The sequence below is a fragment of the Electrophorus electricus genome, chromosome 4 (genome assembly GCF_041902795.1).
Source record: "Electrophorus electricus isolate QZ-2024a chromosome 4, ASM4190279v1, whole genome shotgun sequence".
NCBI classification, from domain to species: Eukaryota; Metazoa; Chordata; class Actinopteri; order Gymnotiformes; family Gymnotidae; genus Electrophorus; species Electrophorus electricus.
The window spans coordinates 14156079-14162408 of NC_137500.1; the positions used below are offsets into that span (position 1 = coordinate 14156079).

Consider the following 6330-nt stretch of genomic DNA (forward strand, 5'->3'; position numbering starts at 1 on the left):
ATATATATGGAGCGTTTGGAAGCGCTATACTGTCAGAGGCGCAGAGCTGAAGGGTCTGCTGAAGTCATTTAACTGCTGTTAGTCGGAGCTCCCTGTGTTCAGCTTGCTTTGCCTCTGGCTTCGTTAAGTGTACCCCGAGGCCCGGGTGCCAAAAGGAGACAGCGACCGTGAAAATCAGTGCTATATCAATAAAAATCATAAAATCTGTCATTCGCCGTCGCTGTAAGAACGATGGGTTGTACTTTGTGCGATTTTATTTTAAATCTGAATATGTACATTGTCTCAGGGACAGTATTCCACAGGTCATGTGTATCAGTAAATGTGACTTAAGCCCACATATTTCTATGCAGAAGTATTTGCATATTTTTCCAGGCACCGATATATGAGCAACAGCCAAATAACTGGATTGGCACAAGTTTAATTGCATGCATAACAGAATTACACGGGATTACATTCTGCAATTACAACTGAGAGCTATTTTATACATCGTTCAGTATCTATAAGAACAATCAGTGGCGACGTAACTTTAGTAGGTCTTTTACAATAAAAAACACGTGAATAATTAAATAACTAAACGAAGATGGTTTCTTAATTACATATTATATATATCTGAGTGCTATTAATGTTGTAGCTTTATGTCTGCATGCTCACTTTCCATAGGTTAATTAAATGAATCATGGGTTAATTATGATTTGTAGGGTCCATTAAAACATTTAATTCAGATATATTTTGAACTGCTCCTTGTATATTTTGTTCAGCAAATTTAATCAATTTAGTCTTTCTAATCACTGCGCAAATGACTTTTTCTCTAAAGCTCCTGGGCATTAGAGTACATTATCTCCCAAGTGTCTTCATTTCAGCAGAAGTTTTTTTTTCTGCTTCCCCTCTGGATTGTCGGTGAAGGACAAAGATGCAGGCCAATGGCCTCAGCAGCGGGCTGCTGTATCACTCGAAGATCCACACGACTTCTTCGACTCCACTGCCTGGAGAGCCGTGAGAGGTTGGCGTGACAGTACAGACGAATATACTGATGCTGTAACCTCCCACATCTCCTTCCCTGAGAAGCTCTGCTTGCCTGCCAAAAAACAGAGAAAAGATTATAGTGAGGTACCATAATGACAAACAGTGGAACACAAAGGAACTGTGAAGGCTCAGACATGCCAAGGATCAAGCTTACAGCTCTGGAAATAGACAGGGATACTGGCTCCGCAAAGCGATAATTCGACAGGGCATTTAAAGCTGCAAAGACCAGATACAGGAAATGACTGGCATGAAATTTTTGCGAGCAGGACTCAGGGGGGAGGGGGTGGAGAACAGCAGCGCTTGCGTGGAGATCCCGGCCAGGTCTCCCCGGAAGAGTGCGCTGATCCCGCCCTCCTCTCTCTGGTCAACCACCTAAATCAGTCCTACCATCGTTTTAACCTACGCCCTTTTCCTTCAACCCCTGTGACTCCATCTCAGGTGATTTCCATTGCACATGCCAAGATCCTGTTTGGGGACTTCACCTCCGATTTCAACACTATCGTCCCACAGTGGCTTCGCGTCGACCTTCCCCAGCTCGCTCTATGCCGTCCTGTCAATGGATACATGCTCTCTTGACAAATAAGAGGCAGTATGTGTGGTTAGCCCCCCATCTGTCTGAGCCTCCTGTCTCTGAGCGCAGGTGCCCCTCTAGGCCATGAGATTTCCTCCTCTTGCTCTCCACGCACACTAATGACCACTGTTCCAACAAAACATCCATCAAACCTTTTGTGGATGGCACAATAAGGTCGGCCTCTTCTTTAAGAATGCTCTACGGGAGAGATCGGCAATCTGTCTACAGGAGTGAGGTGACCCGTCTTGTGTCATGGACTGCGCGCAGCAACCTGCAGCTCAGCACGCTCGTAATGGTACAAATGAGAATGGATTTCTAGAAACCACCCCCCTGCCTGCCTTCTCCTGAAAATAAATGGCACAGCTGGGACTATAGTTGAGTCATTCAGCTACCTGGGGTCCGCCATCTGCACCGCCCAGAAGCCGCACGGTGTCATTTCCGCCTCTGCGAGGACGGCCTGGCAGTTCGGGAAGCTTGTCTCTGCCTGGCTCGGCCTGCGTGTCGCTCTGCAGTCATCGTGAACGGTATCCGTGTTTTTCGCCATTGCCTAAACTCCCTCTGTTCAGGTCGCAGGGTGTTGTTCGCTCTGCTGAGAGGGTCACAGGCTGCCAGCGGACCCTCACCATGGTGCTGTTCAGAATAAAGAAAAGGACTGAGGAGAAGGCTGAGACCCTGCCCTCGGTGACCGACTTCGCCCAGTGACTTCACTGAACTGCCAAACAAGAACATGATCGCTCACACACTGCATCATAGCTACTTTTTTCTCTAACTTTTCTTGGCAAGCTCCACAGTTCCTGAGTAATTTCCAGAACTTCTAGACTGTTTATACTTTTCCATGCTGCAGTCTGAACTATTCCCTTCTCACACACATTCACATCACTCGACTTTGACAATCAGCAGTCATGCTCAGTAGTCACACTGTTGGCTGAAATATTGCAGAATTACTGGTCTGAATTTTCAGTGACATATTTTTATTACAATTATTGTGTTTTTAGCCACATGCACACTCATGTGCCATTTGGTTGCCATTACAGAGCAGTTTCACTGTAGATAAGTCACTTATTATCATCACTGTAGTTACTTTATTTTTCACTTTCCTGTCGGCATGTGAAGTCTTGCACGGGCTGCGCTCCCCCGTTTCCTGATGGAAATAGTGTGTTCAGCAACTGATCGTTTATCTGAAAGTCTGAATAAGCATCTGATTAAATACAGAATTATAATGTACATGCATGCTAGAATGTTCTTGCATGCCGGCTGTCACCCACCATGTTGCCAAAGAAAATATTTGCTATGCTTGTTATGCATGGCAATAAAGTGTTTCTGATTCTGAGCCTCAGTGCAATAAATTAATTTCCCAAAGCCGATTTTGGGATTACTTCTGTATTTATTTATGTTCAACATGGAATTAATAATAATACTATTTCTTTTTAGAAGTCAGATTAGCATATTCTAGGGTCCCCTGCTGCATTTTGTTTTGCTGTTTTGCTACAGGAAGATGTGAAATTTGATTGTAGTACAAGCATAATGCTTATAAATCTAAATTATAACATTAAATCCAAAACATATCTTATAAATAAGCATACTGCTCCTTTGCAGTAAAATTTGTTTATTCACGTGATAAATTAGGCCCATGCTACTACTGAAAACCCTTCGAGCAGGTTTTCCAGTAGAAATCCAAATGGAGCTCGGTGGAGGCCATGTGTGTTTTTTTGTTTTTCCAACCCCCCCAAAGCAGCTGTTCTATTAGGCCCTGGTCTGGGCTGAGACCGGGTGCTCACTTCTGCGTTCATGAGACCGTGCTCCCACCAAACCTCTCACCAAGCACCTGGCCTGTTTTTGTTCACTCGCTATGATTCACAGTCAGAGGAAAGATGACTTCCAGTGTCACTAGAGGGTTTTTATCTCTAATATACAGCTATGCACTTAGCTCGCAGGTGAACGATCTTTTAACAGTCCCTCTATTTCACCATTTTGTACTATTCAATTATGATTTTACACCTTCGTATTTGAACTGTGTGTTTGCTGCCAGTGGTGTTTGTAACATGTTCATACCAATTGATGTGTTTGAGAAAACAAGTACCCAGACTCCCCTTACGTCTGAAAGCGCATCCTGATGTTCCATTCCAGCTCATGTTTTGTTGTGTGACTTCTCTAATCATCGCTAGATTGGCAGTTCAATGGCGTTATTTATCTTTGGATAAATAAGTGCTTGGTTGGACAGACATAACGCAAAGCATCATACACTGATGTTCCATCACTCTGACAAAATTTTCCAGACACTTCCCTTGCTTTGTTATGACTCTGGCAGGACTTTAATGGAAAAGGTCCGTGGGAAAGCCATTTCTAGTCCTGTCGATGCTAGTTGCCCTTGCTGTTAAATGGGTTGCTTGCCCTAATGACTTTTTGTTCTGCACGCATTTACTGATGAAGAGACAGCAATAATGAAAACAGCGACAGATTGATAATGACGAATACGAGCTTATTCAAACAGCTTTTCGATTAAATTGTTGTTCAAGAGTCCTTGAAGGGATCCTTGAATAAGTAATTTACAAACCAGGAAAAGAAAAAGACTCCTATACTAACAGCATCCACCTGTTCCCCATTTACTGTGCTCTTTTTCCCCCTCATTCACTCTGCTCATTTTTTACCCTTTTCATGGGTAGCATATTGCACAGCAGTGGCTAAAATCAATTTAGTTGTTCCTTTCATGCTCCATGTAGTTCTAATAGAAACGCGTGCAATGCAAAGTGGCATACAAATAATTACAGTGTCCCTTTTTGGGGGGAAGCAATGGAAGTGGCACGAGAGAGCTTTTTAAAAGTTGCTGCAGCGTAAGTGTTAAAAAGGGCCCGAGATAACTACCGACAGAGACAACACAAAGAGTCATGTCTGCCTTTTGTGGCGCGGGGAGACGGGCAGGGCTCTCTTTCAGACAGAGAGAGAGAGAGAGAGAGAGAGAGCGCGCGGGCGCAGGAAGTTAAATAGAGGTCCAGGTTCACCGCGGTCCTCCAGACGGGGGGTGGGGGGGGACGATAAGCGAGGTCACGTGTGGCTGCTTTTGACAAGCCACTGTCGCTCGGAGTCTGCCCTTCTCTCCACAGACGTGCCAGCTGAGAAGGGTGGGGGGAGGCGCGCGCACATACGGAGATCCAGACGCGTTCTTCATCACCTCCTCCCTATCCTCTCTCTAGGTTTTTTTTTTTTTTCTCTTCTTCTTTCATTCAGCATCTGGCTCTAACTATCCATGACCGGGACCATGTAGAAACGAACGGCTCTCTCCCCCTCACTCGGAAATAGACGTATTATGGAGCCGCCTCCATTTATATGGAAATCGCATTGACTGGCTCATCAGAAGAGGGATACGGTGTAATGGAGGAGTGGAGGTAGGGGCTTTAGCGTGGGCAGCCTCCCACAGTCCACTCTCTGGCTGCCGACAGGAAGGTTTCATTTACCCATTTCCAGGATGCCGCGGGTCGGCCTGCCGATAGCAAATGTCCTTTGGCGTGATCACCAGCGTGAGAGTGGTAACACCGATGCCGGACAGATAAGACAGGGTCTATCACCTCTCGTCTATCACAGCACCGCAGGTGGACCACAGGACCTGGGTAAAATACAGATACTTATTCACTTTAATGTCGCCATTCGAAAACATGGCTACAATTTATTTGAATTATTTAAAAATAAGCTGGCCCATGCAAGGAACTTATTTGAATCAGTTGACATTTCATTCATCTACTAAACCACTTAACCCAATTCAGAATCACGGGGGCCCAGTGCCTGCTCCAGCAGCACAGGGCAGGAACCAACCGTGGAGAGGGTGCCACTCCATCTCACACACACACACACACACACACACACACACACACACACACACACACACACACACACACACACACACACACACACACACACACATATATTCACACCAAGCCAGTTTAGAGATGCCTGTCAACCTAGCATGCACATCTTTAGAATGTGGGAGGAAACCCACACAGGGAGAAAATTCAACACACAGCAGGCAGGCTGGGAATCCAAACCCAGGTCACTGGAGCTGTGAAGCTGCAGCACTAGATACCATGCCATGGTTTTTTAAGGAAACAATATTGATATAATTTTCCCATTTGACATTCCACAGTTGCTTTCATATCTGAAGCCTGTAAAGTTACTGTCAAATTGCTGAATGAAAATGCTTTGAGAAACGAACTGGTTTTCAGCAGGTCACAGAAGCCATGATCCATTTTTGGTTGGTTGTTTGTTTAATAATACATTTGCTTGCTTGTTTGTATAATAATGCAGTTTTCCATCTGCACGACTGAAGCGGTGTCTTTATTTTGTCATAAATGACAAACTGACTGACTTAGACAGCCTCCAAACCTCTTCATCCATCCCTACGCACCCTGGTTTGTTTCATTTATGAACTTGTCCAACTGGCAGAGACTTATCAATTTATTTCTAGCTTTAAACACGGTGGAGACAGCATGAAATTAACTTCCTTAGAACTTTGTTACTGGATTACATGCTTACATAGCAGAGTGTCCTCTCCTGTATGCTCTTATCTCGGAGTGTTCCTCACCTGTGTGCTAGAGCCATTAACATTACAGCGTTGTTCATGCATTGTTCATTGTTCAAGTTAGACATTGAACCTTGAGGGAAAACATCTTGAACTGTCAAACGGGCAGATATGCTTTACGGTGTTTCAAAAATGGCTCCTATCCACACACGACCTTTAAATGGAA

At 44.6% G+C, this 6330-nt stretch overlaps 1 long non-coding RNA gene across 1 annotated transcript; it reads right to left on the minus strand.

Annotated features, from left to right (window-relative positions):
* Nucleotides 1–421: 421 nt before the first annotated feature.
* Nucleotides 422–5746, minus strand: LOC145657486 (uncharacterized). Its single transcript, XR_014123204.1, has 3 exons — nucleotides 5047–5746; nucleotides 1987–2224; nucleotides 422–1075 (listed from the first exon to the last, which is right to left on the minus strand). It is a non-coding gene; the product is annotated as an uncharacterized LOC145657486 (long non-coding RNA).
* Between the last annotated feature and the right edge of the window lie 584 nt (nucleotides 5747–6330).